Source organism: Orcinus orca, chromosome X (genome assembly GCF_937001465.1).
Source record: "Orcinus orca chromosome X, mOrcOrc1.1, whole genome shotgun sequence".
NCBI lineage: Eukaryota > Metazoa > Chordata > Mammalia > Artiodactyla > Delphinidae > Orcinus > Orcinus orca.
The window spans coordinates 89,875,059-89,887,683 of record NC_064580.1 but is presented as its reverse complement, the minus strand read 5'-3'; the positions used below and the strand labels follow the sequence as shown (position 1 = coordinate 89,887,683).

The window sequence follows — 12,625 nt, the reverse complement described above, 5'->3', positions numbered from 1 at the left end:
CAATCCCTGTAGTTCCACTTTATGCAAAATGGGGCTCAGTTCTTTGTCCAGGAAGCTAGCACTGCCTCTGCATTGATGGATGTCAGCTACAAGATTCGTGACGAGGAGAGCCGAAAGGTGTGTGTCGAGGGCGTTACGTGTACCTCATCCTGAGGAAGGAGTACAGGCCAGGGGCTGGTTGTCTTCTTTGGAACTAGAGTTCCTGGTGCTTACCCCACCTCTTCTTCCTGCAGATACCTGTCTTTGTCAGCCCCTCCACTGTTCCCTACTCTGTGCGGGATAAGTTGAAGCCAGAGGAAATGGAGCAGCTAAAGGTAATGGAGACTCATGGCGAGTAGTGTGCCAGTGCTCAGACCCACCTCTCCTTCCTCCAGACCCCCGTCCCCCTTGCCCCCGATTTCCCTGCCACCACCACAGCCTCAGAGCGGCTCTCTCCATCTCTCTCTCCGCAGCTGACCTTGAGCAAACGATTTGATGTCTCCCAGCAAGCTCTTGACCTGCAGAGGCTCTACGTTGACCCAGGTATGGCTGACAGCAGTAATTCTAGGGCGGGCGAGGGCAGAGGGGTCTTCCTGGAGGGAGAACTTAGGGATGGTAATGTGGGGAGGGGCTGGTGCTGGCCCCATACCCCACTCAGCCATCCTATTCCCTCCCCTCTCCTTCCTGAAGACTTGGTGGGCTATGATATTGATATATTTCTGAATCGAAGAAGCTGCATGGCTGCCACCCTGCAGGTCATCGAAAAGTATTTCCCTGAGGTAAGGCTGTAGGCCCAGTGCTGGTATTAGGGTAGGGGGTGGAAGAGATGGGATGGAGGGCAGATTTGTCTCCAAGGTCCTAGATAGTAACCTTCACTCTACCTCTTCTTGCCCCAAAGCTGTTGTCCTTGAACTTGAGCAGCAACAAACTGTACCAGCTGGATGGCCTGTCTGACATTATACAGATGGCCCCCACGGTCAAGATCCTGAACCTCTCCAAAAATGAGGTGAGAAGAGGGAGCCAGGTCAAAGTTGGGTTGAGAGTGGGGGGTGGGGCATGTTAGTGTCCATCAGAGTGATGACAGGAGGCAGGTGAAGGTACCTGTGTGGGAGGGAGGGTTCTGGGGGTGCAGGGATCCGGATGTCCCTCTTTCCCTGGGATTCCTTTTCCCACTTCTGCGCCATATTTCTCAGCTGACGTCTGTGTGGGAGTTGAACAAGATGCAAGGGCTGAAGCTTGAAGAGCTGTGGCTGCAAGGGAACCCATTGTGTGACACTTTCCCAGACCAGTCCACCTATGTAAGGTCAGTGTGAACACCCTGTCACCCTTCTTGGTGACCTTCACCCATGGGAGCCTAGACTATCTGTGACAGTGCCCCTTTGCCAAAGGTGGCAGCCCTGGTCTTCTGGGAGGATCACAGGCCCCACCTTCTGCTTTCTCTGTGCCTATCACCGGTGAGGAGTTTCCTTCCCCTGACCTGCTCACCTCTGCAGGCGCTCTGGGGTCTGTTTCCAGCTCTCTGCGCCCAGATATATTCCAGCAAGACCTCCCAAGAGTGTGCCCCAGGAAGCAGGGCTTCTCCTCCTCACCAGGACCAGGAGCGACCAGCCTTGATCCAGATGCTGGCGCCCTGGACTGAGAAGGGTCCTCCAGTCCAGGGCCTCTTGCTGAGAGAAGCCTTCCTTCTTCGTGCTGAGATGGGGTTTGCCTCCCCCGTTCTGAGAGGGGCCCTCTTCCCCTTCCTCCAAATGGATCCCCCCTCCTCTCCCAGGTTGACATGGGGGCTTTCCTGCGCCATGCTGAGGGCTGAGGCCATGGGTGGCTGCTGTCATGACATCCATTCTGCTGGCCCAGTGCCAGGAGCTGGACCCTCCTTGGGAAAAAGCAGGGCTCCCTGAGTCAAGGGGCCAGACGTGGGCCCCCGCCAGTGATCAGAGGGCTTCCTGAGGCAGGAGTGGAAGGCAGAGGGCAGAGGTGGTAGAGGAGACAGAAGGACAGGCCTCTGAGGGGCACTTCCCATCCCTCCCTGCACACGTCACATCATCCCGCCTGGTCCTTCACAGGAGCCCTGGGCAGCCTGAGACAGGTATGATTCCTCAGATAAAGAACCAACTCAGAGAGGTGCAGGGGTCATCGGGAGAGAAGACAGTGATCATCAGAGGGGGCCACGGATCCTCAACCCCATACTGAGCTGGGACCTGACCCTTTCCTCCTTCTGAGGAAGATCTGCCCCCATGGCTGCTTGGTTTCCCATGCCCAAGTCTGGCTGAGCTCACACAGGTGCCAAAGTTTCAGCCAGCATCCAGTGGGCCCCCAGCCCAACATGTGCATATTTTCCATTCCTACCTGGTGTGTCTGGGCGATTCTGGGGCAGGTGAAGAGCCGCAATAAGTGTGCCGTTTCCCCTTTCTTCTCTCTTCTTCCCTGACCCTGACCACGGGAGAGCTTCTTTCCCTTCCCTTTGTTGTCTCTCTCTCCCCTGTCTCTGTGCCCCTATGTCTCTCTCATCTCTCCCTTCCTACCTTCACTCCCTTTCTGTCTTCATCCCCTCCATCTCCCTCCCTGAGCCCCACCTCACTCACCTCGCTGGCCCAGCATCCTGGGCCATCCCTGGGGGGTGTCCGGGTCTTGCCAGAGTGCTGGACCCCCAGTGAGGTAGCAGAGCCCCGGGCTCCCACTCCATCCCCTCTTCTCCCCACAGCCTTCAGTGGGGCCCTGGAGGAAGGGAGGGAGGAGAAGGAAGCCCTGCAGCAGGGGTTTGAAATGCTGGTCCCTGTGGCACTGGAGAAGGGAGTCCGAGTAGTCTGGGTGGGAGCTACCTAGGCGAAGGAGAGGAAGGGAGGGAGGGAAGGAATATTAAAGTGAAGGTACTGAGAGAGGTGAGGAGACAGTGCCTTTCAGACAGTAAGATGACAGATGCTCAGTGCTCAACAGGCAAGTGGACTGAAAACCCTTAAAATCAGGAGCAGAGGTGGGCAAAGGGTGCTGCTGGATTGGCCAGAACACACTGATCTCTGTTTATGGTATTACTGTTTTAACTCAAAGGAAGCATTGCAACCTTGAACTATCAACCACCTCTTCTCTATTTTTGGTTTTGGACAGGGCCATCAGAGAATGTTTCCCGAAGTTGTTATGCCTGGTAAGTGCCTACGTAAATCATTGTCTCTTACGAATGTCGGTGGCCTCTGCACCTGCCCTCAAGCCCTTTGGGTCTTGCCTAGATCACATATTAGCATCAGAACCTTAACCATTTTGGGGGACATGGACTCCTGAAAATGACATTGATATAGTTGTTGGAAAAATACCCATAAATACAGACACACACAAGTTGCATATAACACTAGAGACTTCCAAGACCACATGATGAAGACATCCAGTGTAAGCTCTCCCATGGAATTTCCAGTGCCCTTTCACACCTGACCTCTGACAGTCACCCTCACACCTGACTTCTGACACTCACCCTCCTGGACCCATCTTTTTCCCCGGTAATCCAGGGACACTCCCCTGGTCTCCATTCCTGATTTCCTCTTCCCTTCTCCAGGATGGGCAGGAGTTACCCTCACCAATTAACATTGACGTTGACACTCCCTACGTAATAAAGCCCTGCAAGGTGACGAAGAGGATCAAACAACATTTAGCGAGGTGCAGGAGAGGCTTTATCAGCCACACAATCTCAAATGCCTTTTGATTCCAGGAAAGCTATAAAGGATCTGAGACACTGAAGAGTCTAATCCTGCAATTCCTGCAGCTGTAAGTACCCTTGGGAGTCTGAGCAAGGGGAGGAGGGCTAGGACAGTTGCGGCCACCTAAGCACAGGTCTGCTCATCGGACTTCTCACGTCTCATTTGAGGTCCAGACCACAGAGATCTACTGTCCTCATTACTCCCCCTCAGGTATTACTTGATCCATGACTGTGGAGACCGACAGCATCTCCTTGGTGCTTATCATGAGGAGGCCTGCTTCTCCCTGACCATTCCCTTCCACTCCGAGGACGCAGCCATGTGAGCATCACAGCCCTGACTCTGCTCCCGGGCCGTGTGGCTCCCCAGCAGACACAGGTAAGCTCTACATACGCCCACCACCCACTCTTCCTCTTTGTCTCCTAGAAGCACCTTGTGCAAGTACTTCAAGGACAGCAGGAATATAAAGAAGCTCAAGGACCCCCATGCTTGTGTGATGGGAAAACTGGGTGGGAAAGGGCGGTGAAGGGGTCAATCATAGGGCCCAGGGCGTGGCAGCCCCTGACCTTCGCTCGCTTCCCCTCCCCTCACAGACCTGCGGGTCCAGCTGCTGAAGCACACAAAACGTGTCATTGTGCACACACTTGGTGTGTTGCCCAAGACTCAGCATGACTTCAGCTCCTTAGTGGTGGACACGTGGTTCCAGATGGTGAGTGCCTGCTTCCTCCCTCGGGCGGGCCCAGGAAGCCGCAGGTGGGTGGGAGGTGGAGGTGGTGACTGGGTGCCTGGGCTTTTCCCTTTCAGTAGATGATGCTCTGCTTTTCTGTCAACAGGGTGTTCAAGGAAAGTGAGTGTGTGTAGACCCCCCTCCCCAGATGCTTCACTGCTCTCTCCCCCTGCCCAGGGTGTGCAGGGCAGACAGGCGTGGGGACACAGGCTGTGGAATTTGGTGGCTCTCATCCCAGATCCTTACTCTGAGAACTTGGGCCGTTACTGAACCTCTCAGTTTCCTCATTTGCAAAATGGGGTAGTAGTATCCACCTCTTGGGCGGCTGTGAAAAATGCATCCCGTGAACTTGTGTAGTGTTTGTCATGGGCCCTGTCACTGGGCGCAGACTGCTCTTATAGTTGCCCTCCCCATACCCGACACCTTGGCCCCTGTGAACAACTACCCTCTCAGCATGAATGTCCAGTCACACCCTGACTGGGGACCACCACGTGAGCATGTACAGCACGTGTGGCTCTAAGGGGTACTGTTGTTTGTTTGCTGTTGAAGTGGAAGGAAGTTCTCAGGGCTGTGTGCGTGCCTTCACCCGGATCTTCATCGCTACCCCTGCCAGCTATGCCAGGTGAGAGCCCTGTTGTGGGCGGGAATGCCCATCCCAGCCTGGGCTCAGGGGCGTGGGAATGTGGTGGCGCAGATCTTAGGTTTACTCGGCATTGTGGAAAGCCAGCAGGGAGATCCCAGGAGCAGTCTAGCCTAGTGGTTAAGAAGAACATGGGATCTGGAAGTGTGAGTCTTCATGGGCTCTGGAATCGGCCTATGGGTTCTCTCCTTGACCCAACACTCACTCGCTGTGTGACCTTAGTCAAGCCACATGACTTCTCTGTGACTCAGTGTCTTCTTCCGAGAATGGCGATCAGACCGTCCACTCCTTGGGCTGTGGTAAAGGGTAAATGCGAAATTGCCCGTGGGTTGGGGATAAACCTATAAATCGAGTGAAGGTGGTAGACAGTCTCTCCAAAGGTGGGCTTTGTGGGGAGGGGCAGAGATACCAGTAATGGAACCTGGGATACAGACACAGCAGGGATATGGAAGGATATGGAAGGAAACTAGTTGCTGAGTGGCAGTGGGAGCAGGATCGTTGTTTGGGGTGTGGGGTGGTCCATGTGTCCATGTCTGAGGGCTCATTTTTCCTCCAGTCTATGCATTGTGAATGACGAACTGTTTGTGAGGGATGCCAGCCCCAGTGAGACTCAAGAGTGCGTTCTCCATCCCAATGCGTACACCCTCCTCCCTCTCCCAGGAGCAGCAGGAAATGGTGCAGGCTTTCTCCACCCTGTCTGGGATGAAACTCGAGTGGTCTCAGAAGTGAGTGCTGGGTGTGCATGGGAATGTGCGGGGGAGTGAATCATGGAAACTCGAAAGCAATTTGGAAAAATAGCTTTTTGAATATTTTGCTTCCAAAAAATAAAAGTGAGCCCATGAAAAAGGTGTCATACTATTACATGTGTAAAGGTTTTTCGAGATGGAATAATGCTCAGTGACATTATCTTGTGTATGGAAAATCCAGGACAATCCACACACACACCAACCAACAAAACACCCTACTAGAGCTGATAACCAAGTTCACCAAAGTTGCAGGATACAAGACCAATATACAAAACTTATTTGTATTTCTGTGTACTTGCAATGAACAACCCAAAAATGAAATTAAGAAAGCAAGCCCAGTTACCATGGCATCAAAATAGTACAATGCTTTGATACAAATGTAACAAAAGAAGTGCAAATCTCATACTCCCCAGTCTGTAAAATGCTGTTGAAAAAAATAAAGAAGACCTAAATAAATGGAAAGACACTCCATTTTCATGGGTTGGAAGGCAATATTATTACATTGGCAGTACTACCCAGAGCAAACTAGGTTCAATGCAGTCCCTATCAGAATCCTTCTTTGCAACAATTGACAAGGTTATCCTAAACTTCCTGTGAAAGTGCACCAAAACAATCTCGAAAGAGAAGAACAAAGTTAGAAGACTCACACGTCCCAATTTCAAAACTTGCTACAAAGCCACAGTAATAAAGACTACGTGGTACTGGCCTGTGGACAGTGTATGAATCAGTGGAATAGAACTGAGAGTCCACAGATAAACCCTCACATATATGGTCAACTGATTATCAACCTGACAGAGTGCTGAAAATATCTGATGGGAAAATAATAGTGTTTTCAACAAATGGTGCTGGGACAAGTGGGTATCCGCATGCAAACCAAAGAATTTTGACCCCTGACTCACACTCCATGTACAAACATAGCCTGAAAATGGATCAAAGTCTAAAAGTAAGAGCTAAGACTATAAAAATCTGGGAAGGAAACGTAGGTGTAAGTCTTCACAAATTAGGCAATCATTTCTTACATATGACACCAAAAGCACAAGCAACCAAAAAAAAAAGTAGATAAATTGTTGACTTCATCAAAATTAAAACCTTTTGAGCATCAAAGCACAGTACCAAAAAGGTGAAAAGCCCACCAACAGAATGGGAGAAAATATTTGCATATCACATATCTGGCAAGAATATGTGAAGAACCCTTGCAACTCAACAATACAAAGGCAAACACCCCAATTTTTTAAAAATGGGGACAGGCTCTGAATGGACATTTCTCCAAAGGAGACATATAAATGGCCAAGAAGGAAATGAGAAACTTCTCAACATCGTTAGTCATCAAGGAAATGCAAATTGAAACCACAGTGAGTTACCAGGTCACACCCACTAAGATGGCTTTAATCAGTGAAACAAATGATAACAAGTGTTGGTGAGGATGTGGAGACATTGGAATTCTCGTGTGTTACTGATGGGAATATAAAAGGGAGCAGTGGTTTGGGAAAACAGTTTGGCACTTCCCCAAAATGTTAAACACAGAGTTCCAATATGACCCTGTAATCCCACTCCTAAGTATCCTACCAGGAGAAATGAAAACATATGTTCACTCCAAAACTTGTTCAGGAACGTTCATAGCAGCATTATTGATAATGGCCGAAAAGTGGAAACAACCCAAATGTCCTGTAGCTGATGAATGGATGAATAAATCTTGGTACATCCATATAGTAGAATATTATTCAGTCATAAAAAAGAATACTGTTCTGATACACGTCATGACATGGATGAACCTTGAAAACATGATGCTAAGTGAAAGAAGCCAGTCACAAAAAGTCAAATATTGTATGAAATGTCCAGAATCGGAAAATCCACAGGGTCCAAAAGCAGATTAGTGGTTGCCAGGGTCTGGGGGAAGGGGAGGAATAGGGAGTGATCACTAATGGTTAAGGAGCTTCTTTTTGGGGTGGTAAAATTACTTTGGAATTAGATAGTTGTGGTGGTTGCACAATCGTGTGAATGTACTAAAAAGCACTGATTTGTATACTTTAAAATGGTGTGTGCATTATATCTCAATAAAAGATGGTTGTAGACTTGTACTTTAGAATTTTCCATTTGTTATTTTCTTGAACATCTTTCTTGATCAGTATATATTGAATTCCCTTGTTCTTTTGAACAGCTCTACTTTTCTGTTTTGAATTCTAGTGGGCATGAATGCTAGTGATAGATGGTTTGCTTTTCACTGGGTCTTTCTTCGTCATTACACATAGTGTTCATACTGGTACATGTGTCCCAGCAAGAAAGTGGCATAGATTTAGTGGTGGCATTGCATGGTCAGCGTGACTGTACTGTGGTACTAATGGAGATCACCTGTTGTTCTCCCACTGCAGGTGCCTTCAGGACAATGAATGGAACTACACCAGAGCTGGTCAGGTCTGCAGTATGCTCAAGGTGAGGTCTGGAAATCAAGTGGGTTAGAGATGAACGTTTCTGGGCCTTCAGGGAGGCCAAGAAGGTGGAGGCCGGTGGCCTGGGAATGGAACTCAGGGAGCAGGCTCTTCTGACATTCCGACTCCTTCTCTCCAGACCGAGGGCAAGATCCCAGAGGAGGCCTTCAAAGAAATCCCCTAAAAGGAGTGCTTGGATGTCATCTTTGTCTTCATCCACATCATCTTTTCTCTCCAGCCTCAGGCCACGCCCATGCCTGGAGTTGGAGGCCTGGCTGACCAAGAAGCCAAAGTTACGTTGTAGGCCAGGTAACATAGCCACCTGAAGGGTCAGCTGTTCTGTGTCTTTTCCCCACTCACAATTGCTGTTTGGTTTCATAATAAAGAGTGCTGTTGCAAGCTGTATGTTGTGTGTCCTCCATTGCTCTTCCCTGCCCCAATCACGAGCCAGTAGGTCCAGGCCTCAACGTCCCTGCCTTCATCCCTGAGGAGGAGGCACCTTCTAACCCAAACAAGTGGGTTTTTTATACACTTTTTTTCCATTTATAAAACATGAAGATTCTGCACAGAAATGGGATAACAATGGGATTTAAAGTGCATGCATCAAAACTCCTTTATGTCCCAGCTAGATGGGTTTACATATGTCATGTGTCAAGTTGGGAAATTTAAAAATACATGTAGACAATTGAAAATGGAACACAGCATACCAAAACCTGTGTGACAGAGCAAAAGCAATGATCAGAGGAAAATCTATTAGTTGTTAGGTAAACGCAAAATAAAGCCACAATGGGATGCCACTTCACACCTACTACATTGCCTATAGCTTTTTTTTTTAAGGAACGTAACAAGATGAACTTTGGTGAGGATGTGGAGAAATTGGAACTTCTGTACATTGTTGGTGGGGATACAACTGGTTTCACTGCTGTGGAGAACAGTTTGTTGGTTCCTCACAAAATTTAACACAGAAGTACCATATGACCCAGCTACTCCACTCCTAGGTGTACACCCAAAAGAATTGAAAGAGGCGCCAAAACAAATTATTGTACGTGAATGCTCACAGCAGCATTATTCATTATATTCAAAAGGTTGAAACAACCCATCTGTCCATCAAGGGATGAGTGGATAAACAAATTGTAGTATATACACACATTGGAATATGTATTTTTGCAATGATTGAAATCCTTGTGATATGTGCTCACGGAAGTTGTCCTTCTATTTTATCAGTGGTCAGAGAGTGACTTGACAGAGATTTCCTGAAGGGCCTGGAGCCAAAAAGGAAAGGAAAACAATATTGTCTAGTCTTTGCAGATTGGCTTCTGATCGGGGGCACTCCACCAATGCTTAGCCAGGCTGCCTCCAACTCTGCCTTAGCCTTCACCTCCTGCTTTTGAGGAGCCCAAAGGTCAGCCACATGTGCAAGCCTGGCTTCCTGTCAGACCTTCTGAGCCTGTGTCCTACCTTGTGCATATGCATTGCACTCTGGAATCTATGCTATGCCTTCAAAACTCTTACTCCCCCAAGAATTTTCCTCATCACCCTCACCCTTTACAGGCTTTGCGGGCTCTCTGCTGCTTGACTTATCTTATTTCCCTTGCCCCAGGCAGCTATGGGTACGGTACGTTTTTAGATGTTTTTGAGAGACGCAACTGAGAAAGCCACTCCGTGCCTGGGAGGGGCAGTGGGAAGCAAAACTCATCCTCTGTGCCATTCCCTCAGAGGTCCTCCATAGAGGTCAGAAGGCACAATCACAGTTTTGGGGGAGAACAAGATCCATATTATGACCCCTGGGACCAGCCAAAAGCACCGTGAATATGGCTGCAAGTCTCATGGGAGATCCAAGAAGGAAAGAGATATGAGAACATATGTATATGTATAACTGATTCACTTTGTTATAAAGCAGAAACTAACACACCATTGTAAAGCAATTATACTCCAATAAAGATGTTAAAAAAAAAGGAAACAGTTTGGGTTTAAGTGGTAGGTTACAAAAAGCAAGATAGAATATTCCTGACACGACATGATACAATGTGAAAAAAAAACTCAGGGTATAAAACTGTATATTACAGTATGGTTCCTCAGAAGAAGATATTAATGAATGTTAATGTTTTTATGGTTCATCAGAAGAAGATATTAATGAATGCTTATGTGTTTTCTTTTATGTTTTGTTTTATTTTTAGCAGTACGCGGGCCTCTCACTGTTGTGGCCTCTCCCGTTGTGGAGCACAAGCTCCACACACACAGGCTCAGTGGCCATGGCTCACGGGTCCAGCCGCTCCGCGGCACGTGGGATCTTCCCAGACCGGGGCATGAACCCGTGTCCCCTGCATCGGCAGGCGGACTCTCAACCACTGCGCCACCAGGGAAGCCCTATGTTTTTATGTGTAATTATAAACATTAAGAAGTCAAGGCAAAGGAACGCGTGAGAGCGTCAACTATGTTTATAAATGGGTGACTGGAATGCACAATAGTTATTCGTTCAGATCTATGCTTTGCTTGTATAAAAGGATGTTTGTGTCTGGGTCAGCGTCTTCCCAGGTGCTTAGGGTGAAGCACTATACCTGTTGGCTCCTTACGCAGCATAACAAGGACAATTTATCATTGATAAGCATATATGAGTATCTCCTCGCTGATTAATAAGCTGCAACACTTTACATGACTCACCCAACTTTTCCTGATCCGCGGTTCCTTACATGTAAGAATCAGGGGTTAGGGCTAACCGCCAGCTTAATCAAGATATAGAACACATACCACACTCCCTAAAGGTTCCCAGTTAATCTCCTCTTCTTCCTCTGGCCCCATGCAAGCTTTGATCTGCTTTCCATTTCCATATATTAGCTTTTCCTGCTCTAGAATTCCGTATAAATGGAATCACACATCCTGTACTCCTTTGTGTCTGGCTTCTTTAACTTAGCATAATTTTTTTTTCTTGAGATCCACCCGTGTTCTTGCCTTTTTATTGCTGGGTAATATACCATTGTATTGATTTGTTTACCTTTAATGTTGTTTTAATCAAGTTTCAGGAGGAAGTGAAAGTCCAACCTCGTGTTCAATCAGCCATCTTCCTGGTCAGTGTTCTTTTCTTATACAATGGATATAATTTCAACCTTTACCACTCCATTATCTCTCTAGAGAAATACTATCTTTAGGTCTTTTCCAGCCTTTTCTCTTTTTCCTATTCCCTCATTACCAATCACTCCATGTGTTGCGTTTGTTCTGTCCCTTCCATGCTTACCCTGTGTTGTGACCGTCTCCTGAAGAGAAGACTTCACTGTCGAGTCAGCCCTGGACTCCTGGGTGTTTGGCTTTAACCCATACCTGGCTCTGGGCTCATCAGTGGTTTAGCCTTCCTCCCTGACCCTAGCACTGGTGGCCCCTGCCTTACCGCTGTGTTTTCCCATTCCCTCCCTCCCTCGCTCGCTCCCTCCCTCCCTCGCTCCTTCCCTTCCTTCTTTCCTTCCTTGAAGGAGAGCACTCTCTGTTTATTACATGGGAATTCTTATTTCATACTTTCCACCACAGTTATGTATTTATTATGATTGGAATATTCTATGTATTCATTATTGGAATATTATTTTTCCAAAACCATGATTATAAGATTTTTAAACTAAATATTGTAAAATACTTGCACTCTCATCATTTAAATTGTTCAGGCAGTTCTCAACCTCGTTTACACACTAGAGTCACTTGGAAAGATTGAAAAAATCACTAGCGCCAGCCTACACCCACAACAATTAAAACAGATTTGGGGGCAGAACCAAGCAATCACATTTTTAAAACTCGTCATGTGATTGCAGTGTGCAACCAAGGTTGAAAACCACTATGTTAAAAGGCATCGGCTTTGGGGTTATGCTTGGCAGAAGACCTTAGGAATGCCTGCCACCTCACTTTGCTGACTTTCTACTCAGTGCTCTTTTTGGGGACCTAGTGATTCCATTAGCTTACAGTGGGGATTGGTAAACTGTGGTCCACGAGCCTGTTTCTGTATGACCTGCAAGCTAAGAATGTTTTTCCATAGTCGAATGGTTAAAATAATCCAAAGAAGAATCGTATTTCCTGGCATGTGAAAATTATTTGAAATTCACATGTCCCTGTCCGTATATAAAGTTTTATAGGAAGACAGCCATGCTGTGTCTGTGGCAGCTTTTGCTCTACAATGCAGATCTGAGTAGCTCCATCGGAAACTGAAAGGCCTGCAAAGCCTCAAATATTGGTCATCTGGCCCTTTCCAGGGAAAGTTTTTTGAGCTCTGGCTTAAGAGCATGTGTCCTTAAAGCAAATGCACAGTAACAGCAGTAAATGGCTGATGGTCCCTTTGGCTAAGCCTGGGAAGAAAATTTACTGTAGTTACTTGCGACTTCACTGTAGGGTCCTTCCTTCGTAGTCCACTCATTCATCGTGTTCTGGGTCAAGTGTGGGAATTGAGTAAG

The 12,625-nt window shown here is 47.6% G+C and overlaps 1 pseudogene; it reads left to right on the top strand.

The window, feature by feature from the left end:
* Positions 1-8,603, top strand: part of LOC101287598 (nuclear RNA export factor 2-like) — a 544,209-nt pseudogene extending 535,606 nt beyond the window's left edge.
* Positions 8,604-12,625: the final 4,022 nt, after the last annotated feature.